This window comes from Symphalangus syndactylus, chromosome 4, assembly GCF_028878055.3.
Source record: "Symphalangus syndactylus isolate Jambi chromosome 4, NHGRI_mSymSyn1-v2.1_pri, whole genome shotgun sequence".
In the NCBI taxonomy this organism is placed as follows: Eukaryota; Metazoa; Chordata; class Mammalia; order Primates; family Hylobatidae; genus Symphalangus; species Symphalangus syndactylus.
The window spans coordinates 33,540,720-33,554,374 of NC_072426.2; the positions used below are offsets into that span (position 1 = coordinate 33,540,720).

Genomic DNA, 13,655 nt, shown 5'->3' on the forward strand with positions numbered 1-13,655 from the left:
AAATTATAGCCATAGACTTAAGACCCTACTGAAAGAAATTGTCCCCTACAAGTTATCCTCCCCCACGAGTTCCAAAAGCCTCTGTTCCTTTGGCCTTCTCTAGTTTCTCCTCAGGTCTTTGCAACTGTGAACCTTTCCCTCCCACTTACTTCTTAGTGAGCCTTGAAGGACTCCCAAGCACAGGCCTCCCAGTCCCTGGTCTCTCTTTGTGTCTCTTCCTCCCTCTGACTCTCCCCTAATCTCAACCTCAGGCTTCTAGCCAGGAGCACTTCCCCTTCTATCAGCTAGACAGGCTTCTCAGGATTGAAGGGGCCATTTTTCTCTCTGTGGCCTCTGAAGGCTCCCACAGAGGTTCTCTAATTATCCCTTCCTACTCCGAGAATTCTTTTCTCCATTTGTCAGCCTTGGCAGCACGTTTCTTTACTTTGAGCTTTGGCAGCACTGTTAACTGAACTCCCCAGTTCACACTAATGTCTCACTTGAGTTACCTTTCTTTTCCCCCAGACACCAGTGAGTTTTCAATTTGTCTCGTTCTAACTAATTTCATACCATCTGTTTTCTTTGACCACCTCTGTCCCAATACACATTGTAAATTATTTATTTAAAGCCATTTAAGTCCAGCTCTAAATTGATGGCCCCATTGATCAATGAATAGTCACCACAATAAGAATATTTTCCATTTGCTTCATTATAGGTCTGTTTCTGGGGATGTAGTATCAGAACAGCACTTTGGAATCAATTATTTTTATCTATTCTTTCTGGACATAAGAGATAATATTCTTCAAGAGGAAGGATGGCCTGAGAAAAGTTAAGATAAAAGCGTGGCGCTTTGGTCACACACAGATTCTAGTCCTTATGCTGTTGTTGACTCATGATAGGACGTCAGAAAAGCCATTTAGAAGTGTGCTTGTCTGTCAGGTAAGGATAAACTGCATCTCAGGTTTCAGATGTGGAAGAAGTTGCTAAATCAGTTACCTAACACTGTGCTTTGTAGCTCATCCATTGTCAGGTACCTGAGCCAAGAAGTAGGAAAATGGCTCTCTGGATATTGTCACACATCCTTCATAGGTGAGTCAATTCTTCTGTCCAAAAGAACTCATGCATGGAACTTAGATAAATATTTTTAACTAACTCACAGATGAGTCTATTAGGGCAATGAACTTACACATGAAAACTTAAGGGAAAAAAAGTTTTACCCCAGTTTGGTACCATTTTTGAATCATTCTAGCCTTGAACCCACAGGGTCAAAAGAACTTATGGATATTTCTCATTTTACCACTAAGAGACACTGTAATTAATGAACCAATAATTTAATACCCATTAGTTGTTTATAGATTATAAGCTCCATCGGAGCAGAGATGGTACCTTGTGTTTAATATATACTTGTTTAATGAATAAATAAGCAAATAAATGACTTTTTGGTTAAACAGCCTAAATATAATTTAAATATGAAACCAATGTCAGGACTTTGTTGTGCCAGGTATTTTGAGATACTTAGGAATCAAACAGTCAATTCCACTTGTCATGTGTTGCTGGCACAGCTGAAAACTACCATTTGGTGTGTGCAGGCAGAGATCTTTCAAGGGGTTCTTCTTATTTTTAATAAATGGAAAGATCATTTTTTGGTTTTTTGCTTTGTTGTTTGAGTCTTCTAAGTAGAATTTCTTTACTGGCCTACAAATGTTGGGCCTGAGGTATAAAAATATAAAAGACTCTATTTACATAGGCAAATTAAATTAGAGGTCTGAATTATGATAGGTCCACAGAACTTATTAATCAACAAAATAGACCCATTTCTACCAACTTAACCTCTATTAAATATTGGTCCTCTAATCAGTCCTGTATATGGAAGTATCTATTTTTTCTAGAGTATGAAATAACTGTAGTCTCTGTCTACCTTCATAATTCTGATGTTTTGTGCCACTGGAACTGCCTGGGATTCCAACTATAGCTGTTGAGCTCCCTTTGGATATAGCTGAAGCTCTGTTGGAGGTAGATCATTATACCAAGGATCACAGTCAGGCTTATTTAAATGTAGTTGCTATAGTAGTCACTGACTTGGCAGCCCAGGGAGTAACCTCTTCCGTGGTAATCTGTAATGACTAATCCTATATCAAAGCAGGATCCTCACTTTGTTGTGTACTCCTCCCAAGGACTGTGCTTAAATGCCTTCAGCAAGTAGCTCAGTTTTCCCCTCTGCCAGCCATCATCCCTTTCATCTTCATAATAAGTTTTGATAAGTCTTCCAACTCTGCAGCCTGAACCATCTATATTGTAACCCCCAATTTAGAGATTGAAACTATTCAAAATTGCATTGTATCCTGAATCTCAGGCTCTAATTCACGAGTAAATGTAATTCAGGTTGAGATGAAAATAATGAGTAAAATTAGAGAGGAGTAAAATTCAAAAGGAAAAATGATCCTTTTGAATATTAAGAGACATAAGCATGTCTGAACAAACAACAGCAAGTAAAAGAGAGTGCAAAAGCCACTCAACATGGCAAGGTAAAAAAGGTGATAGAGTAGAATCAAGAATTCAGAGTCAGGAGATAGGCAGTAGAGGGCATTAGGAGTTTTGGAAGTCACACTAAGAAGTTTGGACTTTATCTTAAAGCTGTTGAAGGCCTTTCAGCAGGGTTGTAAGAAGATAAAATTTGTGATTTTTGAAAACATAATCTGGCTCTAGAATGGAGTAGGGATTTGAACAAGATAAGGCATGTGGCCAGGAGCCCTGTAGGAAGATGTTGCAAGAATCTGATGAAGACATATTGGTGACCTGAGCTTGAGTGTGGCAGTAAGAACAAGGAGAAATGGATGAACTGGGGAGAATTTCAGGAAAGAGAATTGGTAAGCATTGGTGATAAATAGAATCAAAGGGTGAGGGAGAGGGACTTGCTAGAAATGATTCCCAGATAAGTGGTTTAGGCAACTGGATGATGGAAGACAGCGTTTAGTTCAATTTTAGAGAAGTTTGAGGCAGCTGTCAGAAATCCAAATAGAAATACACATAAGACATTTAAATAGTTGTATCTGGAACACAGAAGAAAGGTTTGAGTTAGAGATACAGATTGGGGAACACGTATGTACATAGATGGTAGTTGAAACAAAAGGATTATATAAGATGGCTAAGGGAACAAACAAAATGAGAAAATAAGAGTGTTTATGACTCAGACTTAGCTCTCTAGAAAGCAGACCCTTGGGTTGAAGCTGCTGTCCTACAATTTTTTTTTTTAAGAGAGAGCGCAATCACATGGAAGCAGGGATGAAAAGGGGGAATGAGATAAGGAAGAAAAAAACGAGCTAACAGAAGCTTGTTTTACCCAGTTGGATGCTGCTTAATATTAAGTGGGACCATTCTTCAAGAGATGTGAGCTCATAACTGGGTGGGGAAGGAGTCAGAAAGGAAGACTATATCACCCCCAAATCCTCCATTGGTCAAATACTTGCCCTAGTGTCATTAACTTTTTCACTTTTCCCACCCTTCAATACACACATCTCTGCTTTTGAGTTGCTCCTTGCATGGGTGACAAGTAGGATCTGTAGCATCTTATGAATCACTGGCCACAGGAAAGCCACAAGTTGGAAGGCAAGAGGCTTACAGTGGGCATGATGACACTGCTGGTCAGACCTATGTGAATTTAGTCAGGCAGTCACTAGCAAAGCCCACCCAAAGCTGGTCACCATGGTAGTGGCAGGAGTGAAACAAAGGGGAAAGGACTTCAGAGACAGGTAAAGCCAAGAAGGTCCAAGTTGGTTGATAAAAAGTAAATGCATTCTCGGGCCGGGCGTGGTGGCTCATGCTTGTAATCCCAGCACTTTGGGAGGCCGAGGTGGGCGGATCACCAGGTCAGGAGATTGAGACCACGGTGAAACCCCGTCTCTACTAAAAATACAAAAAAACCTAGCCGGGCGTGGTGGCGGGCGCCTGTAGTCCGCTACTCGGAGAGGCTGAGGCAGGAGAATGGCGTGAACCGGAAGGCGGAGCTTGCAGTGAGCCGAGATTGCGCCACTGCACTCCAGCCTGGGTGACAGAGCGAGACTCCGTCTCAAAAAGAAAAAAAAAAGTAAATGCATTCTCTAGATCAGATGTTTGTCTAATACTAATAGTATTAGTATTAGTAATAATATTAGTATTAGTACTGACAAACACTAATACTTATGGGATGGGCAGAGGAAGAGAAGTGGTAAAGGAGACTAAACATGGGTAAGAAATAACTGCTAGAAAAGATGGAGGCAAGGGAGTGACTGAAAATGAGGAGTGACTAGCAAGTGGAGAGACAGGTGTGCTACATTCCAAAATGAATGATTCCCCCAAATTTTCCACCTTTGTACCATTGTTAATTATGTTCTCTCTTCATTAAGTATCTTCTGCTCAATTCCATTCCTCCCAATCTGTCCTTATAATTTTACCCATTTAGCAAGTAATGAATCACCTCATTCAGCAAGTTTTTCATTTTCTTCTCCATTCAAACCAGAGGTCATTTCCCCTCATCAATCCACTTATAGCACTTACAACACCTTTCCCTTTGGGGTGTTGTTACCCATGTATATGTTTTAAACTTTTGGTCACCTTTGTTTCTCCTTCAATGCTTTGACAGTCATAGGGACCCTCAGGATATTTGTTGATTATAAATGACATGAAGGATGAAATAATCATTGAAAAGCTATGCTCAGAGATTAATCAGCTAGCTAATATTTCACAGGGCTAAGTTCCATAATGATTATCACTTAAGTCCAGAGTTTAAGAAGGCGATGAGTTTTCAAGGCCAGAAAGTGAGAACGAGCTGGGGTTTTCTCTTTTTATCTTCCTCTGCCTGAATTTTTGTCTATGTCTTCTATTTTCTCTTATTTACATTTTACTATTTACTGCTATCTCCTTTCTTCATTCTTCGTGGCTATCCCTCATTCTCTCCCCATTTCCTATTAAGCCCATCTGTCCTTTCTCCTTCCTCCTTTGCCTTCCCATTTTTAGAATTTTTTTAAAGTACCTATTATGTATAAGACATTTAAAGAGAAATTACTGATCTGAAGGGAAAGGAAATCTAATTAAGCACAGACATCTTGATACAATTTTAATCAAGAGTCTTCTGTCAATACCTTCTACTTCTGCTTTCTCTTCTCTGCCTCTTGCCATCCTCATTCTTGCCTCCAATTCCTGACAAGTGGAGGTCATTTCGACCGATCAATCTAGTGCACTATAGTTTTGGGTTTGCAAGCTTGAGCTTCAACCACAAGCACACTTTTGTGCAATGTCAATTCTACCGTTTGCCAGCAGAGTAACCCAGGGCAATTAATTAAGCCTCAGTTTCCTTATAAGAAAAATGAGAAGAATAATAATAATATTTACTTCATAGTACTCTTGTGAGATTTAGAGATAATGACATAACTGTCTGGTACAGAGGTATGTATAGATCAATAAACAAAACTATGATAATGATAATCACCATAGTATATCATCATTATTAAGTCACAGTCTACATTTTACATTTGAAAACAAGATTTGAGATGATTATAGCTGCTAGAAATCATACACAATGAAACAAAGCTGTTTATATATCATGTGGCTTTTAGTAGGGGTACGAATGGGTAGAGGAATTATCTCACTCTATGGGAACCAATATGGGAGCATTTGACTGAATTTGAATGGGTGAGAGACAATATTCCACTCTTCATCCTCCTAACCTTCCATCCTTCCCCTTACAATGACTAAGTAAAGTATGGCTCCTCAAATAAGAAGGGAGAGTGTTTTATGTTTAAATTTAGTCCCATGCTATAAATTTCTAACTCTACCCAGGGACATGGGCTGTTTCTGTTAAGAAGATCCCACAAAAGGATCAGGCTAATGTTTTTCCAGACTGTGTTTTTGGTATGCTATCGGCACTGACAGTCCCTATGGTTACACATTCTGTTAGCCAGAGCACTTCCTTCAAGCAAGCAGAGCTATAGGAAACAGAATGGAGGAGGCGCAGAAAAATGGCCAGCAAGCAGTCTTGTCAGGAAAAGTAATGGGGTTCAGAATGATTTATGAAAGAATGACTTGTGAAACAGAGACTGGCAAAGGCAGGAGGAATAATAACATGCTGAAAAGACTGGAATAAAGGGAGAAAAGAAAGCATTTACCAAAAAAAAAAGAACACGGGGTAGAAAAAGTAACTAATTCAAAGATAGGTTGCGGTGAATTTTGTTTTCAGTTCCTAAATTATTATGTGGAGAAAAAAGGACATTTAATTTGTAAACTTAAGACATTTGGGGCTATTTTAATGCTCAAAAATTTATTTTCTAAAATTTGAATGTTAAACCTGTCTGATGATATAGAGTCCCCATACCTCCAGCCCCAGAGAAACAGTTCTTCAGCTTTTTGGAACCGTAAGACACTCTTAATAATCTAATGAGGAGTTGTAAACCCTTACCCCTAGAAAAAAATGCGCTTATAAACAAAATATTACATGGATAATTTTAGTGGTTTATGGACATGGACACACTAGTGTATTCATGGACTCCAATATTCTCTGTTAAAGAGACTGAAATAAAATCTTTTACTCTCATTTGACTGATGGCTTATCTGAAAGACATCACTATTTTCCAAAAAGAATAGTGATATCTTCAAATGGTAAGCCTTGGGAAGAACAGCAAATTTCTACTTAATCTCAAACTCTAAAAAATTAAAACCTTCACGCTGTTTATGTTATACTACAAATTAAATATAACATTAGCAGGGCTGTCAGATCGACTTCACAACCTCTGCTTATGTGTTTTCTCTACGGGCCCGAATTACGTAACAGAAAATAAAAATTGTGCATTTCAGCTGTTCTACTTTATGTAGATTACTTGTCTAGTCAGAGGCAAGGTGTCTTCAGGGAGAACAGGGCACTGAGGGTAGAGGCTGGAGGAGGCAGGGCGGAGAGAAAAAGGGCCAGAGAGGGACTAGGAATTAGAGAGAAATTTAGAAACCTCCTGTACATGGTGAATAAATGGTGAACATAGGAAGTGCAGACAATTAAAATCAGGAAATAGCCAAAACACACAATCAATTTGATATAAGGACTCTGTACAGAGTAAATCTTAAGTCCCAAAAACTAAATTTAAGGAATTATGAATTGCTAAATGCAATGTAGGATCCTAGATTGAATCTTGGGATAGGAATGGTTCATCAGTGGAAACACTGGGGAAATCTGAATAAAGTTTATAATTTAGTGAATAGTATTGTCCCAGTGTTAGTTTTTAATTTTCATAAATGTATCATGATTATGTAAGATGCTGACATTAGGAGAAGTTAGGTAAGGGTTTACTGCAACTCTCTGTACTATCTTTGTAACATTTCTATACATTAAAATAATTTTAAAGCAAAATGTTAACATTTTTAAAAAGGAATCCTGAATAGAGAAATTAAAATAGATCTTGAATACATTATTAAATAATCAAATGAGGTATCAGAAAACTAAGTGCTAATCCATCCCGCTTTGAAAGAAAGATTTCACCTGGTTCCTCAGCCTGCCCTGGCATTTTGTCTTCCTGTTGTCATAGTTCCACTTTATATCTAATCTGGTCCCTTTTACCAGTCTTCATTTAATCCACAAGGAAAGAAAAATGCCTAGGTGACCATGCCTTACTTAGCCTTTCATATTCTTGATTTAGCATTTCTATTTCCTGAAGCAAAAAGATTCCTCTTTAACCTTTCTCATCAATGAAATTAATCCAGCAATTAATCATTTCTGTTCTTTTCAAGCTTGCTTCAAAATTTCAGTTCCTCCTAAGATCCTGTCTATGCACATTCAGTTTAATTGGGTGGAAAAATATGTAATGTGGACTATTAAATGGATGTCTTGGAGTATATGAGCAGTAGGGGAAGAAAATACTGCTTTTCCAATGTTTAAGGAATGATATGGGCTGGCTGAATAAAAACAGACTCATTGAACATTTTTATATACTCCAATACAACAAATATGTATTGAAAGCCTTTTACAAGCCACATGATGGAAAAACAAAGATAAATGAAATCCCTAACTTCAAAGAGAGTCCATTCTAGGGAAGACACAACACAGCCTAGTAGAGAGGCAATTTCAGTGTGTTAATTGCTATTAGAGAAGTATAGTATAGGGTCTGATGGGATTGTATAAGAAAGGCATTGGGACTATGGCCAAATGCACATTCAATCATTCTTTTACCAAGTTTTAAACACTTATGAAACACACTGAAATAGTGCTTTCCCATGGCTTTTTTAACAGATGCCTTTTCCCTATACACAAAGGATCTTTAAATTGTTCTACTCTAGACACAAAGCATCTGTGACATGCCATTTTCTGTGAAACACATTGTTGCATTTTTGTCTAACATGTTATTTTCCCAATGACTATTTATCAACTGCTCAATGTTTGTCTAATGAACAAAAAGTGCAAGGCAAGGAAATAAACCTCAGCAAAACAATGAAAAGGCAACCACGCATCATCGATTTAGCAGGGGAGGAAAGGAACAAATAAAAAGAGCACAGAGACTCAGTTAATTCTGAACACCAGGAAACAGCATCTGTGTTTCTCAACAAGTAAATAGCATGAACTCTGCCAACTAGTTGGAAGCACTGAGAAAAAATAAAAAGCCAGCCAAGTTTTAACTAAAAAAAAAAAAAAACTATTCAGGTGATCCAACAGGACACAGTCACAGTCAAGAGGCTAACAAAGAAGCAGCAACAAGATCATACACACAGTACATATTCCTGCCCATACACAGTAACTTGTTTTACCATTACCACTAATTCAACCAAGGAAAATATTTTAATTTTAATATCTAGAGCTACTCATGTATCAGTCACCTTGGATTGCCATAACAAAATACCATTGACTTTGGGGCTTAAACAAATAGAAGTTTTTATTTCCCACAGTTCTGATGCAAATAATGGGTAGAAAACAATATAAAACCACAGGTTAAAAAGTAGCTTCTGGATACACATCTTCTAAAAGCAATCAACTAACTGCAGCATATCTAGAGGTGTCAGTACCTTAGGCTTACCTTCCTGGTTATCAAAACGAATAGAGTATCCTAGGGAAACAGCCTATCACACATGATAGGAAATAATGTAGCAGTAGGATTAGGACTAGGCAAAAGGTAGCAGATGCAAAGACGGTGCTAGTAGATGAATAGTATTTAAAAATATGAGAAATAGTAAATTTCTAAACTTACATTCAAATTAAAATAATGTATTGATTTTCTGAAGGTAGCTTTGGAAGAATGTTTAAAGGCATATTATGAGGACATGTGTGTGTCTGTGTGTGTGTGTGTGTGTGTGTGCATATTTCCCCAGTTCTATCCTGAATGTCTGGAGTGCCTTAAGGTGGCACATTTTAACCTCTCAAATCTATTCATCCATATTTATTATGTAGAATTGTAACAGCATCAAACTAATCTGGTTCAACTTTTATGTAACAAAGTTGTGAGTTGTTTTTCAGTTTCCATGGACTCCATGTTGAAGGTCAGGTAACCTGAGCATGTCCAGATGAACCAAGTGTGCAACCCTGGGTGGAGCCTAAGTGCTCTGACCAGGAATGAGGACTGAATTAAGAAGCAGACACTATATGGCAGGATCCAGGGGCCAATCAGATACAGTCATGTCATCACCCCATGGCAGGATCCAATCAGATCATGCCTCTTGGCATCACCACATTGAAAGTTCAATCAGATCACATCTCATTACCGTATGCTTATACAACTTGACCCAGCCCCTGGTTCAGGGAGGCACTGCTTTGGGAACTATCCCAATGTTCTCCTTACTTGTTATAAGTAATAAAATCTCCTTGCTAAATGCTCCTTGGTCAGTGTCATTAGGCTTATACTCACCAAGTGACCAAACCCCCCCATTGTGTGAGTAACAGAATGTATTGACAAATATTTTTCCATAACTTATTAAAGTGAAATGAAGTAAAATATATATTACTTTAACAAAGAATAATTTTTTAATGTGGTAAAAGGAACTCTAGCACAAACACAAATATAGCTCATAAATTTGGACAATGTACTTAGCTTCACTAGTCATAAAATTCCTCAATTGTAAAATGAGGACATTAAAATCTGATATCTTAAGATTCCTTTGAATTTTGAGACTACATGCCTTTTTTATATGACTGAACTTCTAAGTATAAAGACTGCAGAGACTCTTTGATTAGACAAAACGTTAAACATTTTAAACAACATTCTAACTTAAAAATACCATTTTACTTTTTGTACTGTTCACATTTCATAATTTCTCCCATTTTTGTGATTTTCATGTTTAATATATTACATATAATGCTATAAAAATAGATTGAAGTTTTAAGGAAAGTTCATTATTATTAAAAGTTTAGTACTCTGAGTCTGGGCTTTCTGACAATAAAATACACCAGAGCAAAAGCCCAAGAAAGTACAAGAAATAGGTATACTAATTGACAAAATAGCTGCTGCAACATGCCACAGGCACTACAGGCCTAACATTTCTGAAAAAGCATGGAACATGTGGATTCCCAGGAAAAAATTATCTCAGATCATTTGTAACAGGAAGAAATAGTAAGTGACCTCTCTAACCAACACTCACTACTAGATATTACATCTTTCCTGCGGCGTTTTTGTTTGTTTGCGTGTTATTGAGAACAGGGCAAGGAAAGGCACTGTTTTCTCCAGGTAGTTGTTTTCGAACAAGTGAGGACAAGCTATACCCCTGCCTCAGTATTTTGTGGCTGAAAACCCTCCCTCCGAAGGCTATCCATGTCAAAGCGGGTGGAGACCTCACAGTGCACTAATAATGTGTCATCCTTAATGAAAGTTCTTTGTCTTAGGGCTCCCAGATGCATAAAAGTTACATAGCGAAAACCTTTTGGGTTCCGTGGGATTGTGGGTCGCTGGAAAGCAAGCAGCTCTGGTTTGGCATCCATTATCTCTTTGTGGTTTTGTCTTAGAGGTGCTTCAGACTGATCAAGAATTTTAAGGCATATTGTATCCTGGAAGGGCCAAGGGAGGTGGCTGTCATACTCTCCTTGCATTGTGTGGACAAAAAGGGATATATAGTTTGCACAGTGCTGAGCAGTCGGTAACTGAAGGTGCAAGCGCATGCACAGTTTGTACCTGGGTTTGCCGGAGTAGAATCCAGGGCTATGAATCACAACAGGTTTCTCCTCTTCTTAACATTTCAAATGCATTCCCAGTCTTCCAAATGTAAATTCCATTGCACTGCTATGCTTCAACTTCAGCAACTTTGTCCTCAAGGGTTCGAATGGTTCGTTTGAGCTCACTTACCTACATACTCTGAGTTTCCATTTGATCAGTCAGCTCCCAGATTTGATGATCTTGTCTTACAAGGCGACCCTCTAATTGGGGAATAGTTCCCTGGAAATTCCGGACCTCTGAGATATACCCAGAGTCGGGTATAAGGCTCAAACTATGAACAGCCTGGGCCAACATTCTTATGTTTGACTGAGTGTTCTCTTGTAGGTGGCGTGCCAAGTGATTCCTCCGCATCTTTTCATGGCAACCAAAAGTACTGAATATGCATGGAATTGGGGCTGTAGGGCAGTCTAGGTCATAAGGTTAGGCATCTGTTCTCTGATGAGTATAGTATTGCAGTACTCACAGATGACATTTGCCAAAGGACAGTTCTGGTCATGGATCTCTTTATCTTCAAATGCCATTGATGCAGCACAATTGTCACAAGATACCTGCCTCCTTGGACAATCCTTCAGAATGTGAATATTAATATGGAATTTTTGGAAGGGACGCTGGCATTGGGGACAATCCATAAGAGCAAACTCACAATGTGCGTGATGATCCTCAAGATGTCTCAGTTCCATTTTGTGCAAATAACCTTCATTTGGACACTTCGCTATCAGAGAAAGAATCTCACGTTTTGCAAAATTGTCTGGAAATAGTTTATTTTCCAGCAGTATTTCATTGTCAACTGGACATTTGTGACCTGCATCCCTTATTGATTTTATGATGCAGGCTTTGCAGAACATATGGCTGCATGGCGTTTGCACTGCTTCTCGTAATGCCATCAAGCAGATGGGGCATTCATACTTGCTTTCCAGGGGTGGGCCAAACTCTACATCATATCCCTGGATCTCCTCCATAAAGGAGCTGGAGAGGTTCCCCGTGCTGGCAGTTCCACCCACACTATCATTTTTTGTTGCAGCGCTGCAGGAGCTGGCCATGGCCACACAGTAGTCACTTTCAGACTGGCTGGATCCACAGCTGTTCTCACAGTTTAGCAGACTCATAGTAACTTGATTATCACTTGCTCGCTCAAGTGCACGGGGCGGCCGAACCAAGCGGGCAGGCGCACGACTCTGCTCAGTCAAGGCGCTGGTAGAGGACGGACAGAGACACTGCGCTCCAAGACGAGGCTGCTTGGACGTCAAACTCTGGATCTAAAGGGCGCTGTCCGTCGCCACCTCCGCGGGCCGCCCGCAGGCCAAGCCCCAGCTGCGGACGCCACTGCTTCCGCCTTCTCTAAAACATTTTTTCGCATTATACCCTGTGAGAAAGAATCCAGTCTCCACTCTGCAAATGAGAAAACTGAAGAAAAGACAGGTGAAGTGATTTAGTTGTATTTGTACCACTAGCCAGTGGATAAGACTCTGATCGCCCTGTTTGACTCTAAATCCAGTATTGTTTCTCTACCTTTCTGATAGTATATTCTACTCTTCAGTCCACACGAATACCATTTTTAATGGGAAATGAAAAATTATTCTTCAGTCAATTATAGTATTACATAAGAATTTATTGAATATTTATACTCCTGTGCTGAGCTTTGGCATTATATTAATTAAATCAAAGTCCCTGCAGGATCCCTCTCTAGAAGGAAAATATGAATCTATAGACATGTTTGTAGAACTGAAGTTCCCAGCACTTTGTAGTATTTTCCATTTACCCACCCTACTCATTTCTACTCCTCTTTAATTTCTACCCTTTTCATATACCATCAGACCGAAGATGCCTTCTTTGATATTACCTAGAGTTTACTTACAATTATGCATTGACTTGAAGTCATGGCAAGAGGTAAACATGCAAGGGGAAGGTATAGTATATGATATGATTACTTCTATGTGTGGCTTCTTGGTCCAGATACATGAGAACTGGTTGCTTTCTGTTGCTAAGCTAATTATAGAATAATATGGTTGGCTGAAGAACAATTTTTTAATTTATATATAAAACGATGGAACATAAAGTCTTGCTTGCATGAGCAGCTACTCAAATAAGTTCTAATTATAGTGGACATAATAGAAGTTCTGATGAAACATAACAATTGAACAAATAAAAATAACTCACTAAAGGAGATTTCATAACATTATACTCTCTCCATGTGATAGAAAGATCACCTCCTCTTTGCATGCTAGACCACTTAGAGTCGACCATGCAGTGTACCAGTATAATTGCTACACAGTATTTCTGCTCTTTGAAACACTGGGAGATGAGAAAGGTTTAGAAAAGCACATCCTAAATAATATTTATCTTCATTATTGATAGACAATTGAAAATACTGGGAGTTTGAGTATGTTTTCTGACCACAATGGAATTAAGTAAGAAATCAGTAGCTGTAAGATATCTAATAATTTACTGGAGGCAAATCAGAGGAATATGAAAAGATAAACTTACTGTAAGGTGGACTGAAAAGATAGTACTGTTGAAATTTAGTCCAGA

General features: G+C 38.6%; 1 protein-coding gene and 1 pseudogene across 2 annotated transcripts in view; one reads left to right on the top strand and one right to left on the bottom strand.

Annotated features, from left to right (window-relative positions):
• Positions 1 to 13,655, top strand: part of PHYHIPL (phytanoyl-CoA 2-hydroxylase interacting protein like) — a 388,674-nt gene that overhangs the window by 264,188 nt on the left and 110,831 nt on the right. The gene's annotated exons all lie outside the window — the stretch shown is intronic.
• On the bottom strand, positions 10,236 to 12,380 carry LOC129480518 (TNF receptor-associated factor 6-like; annotated as a pseudogene).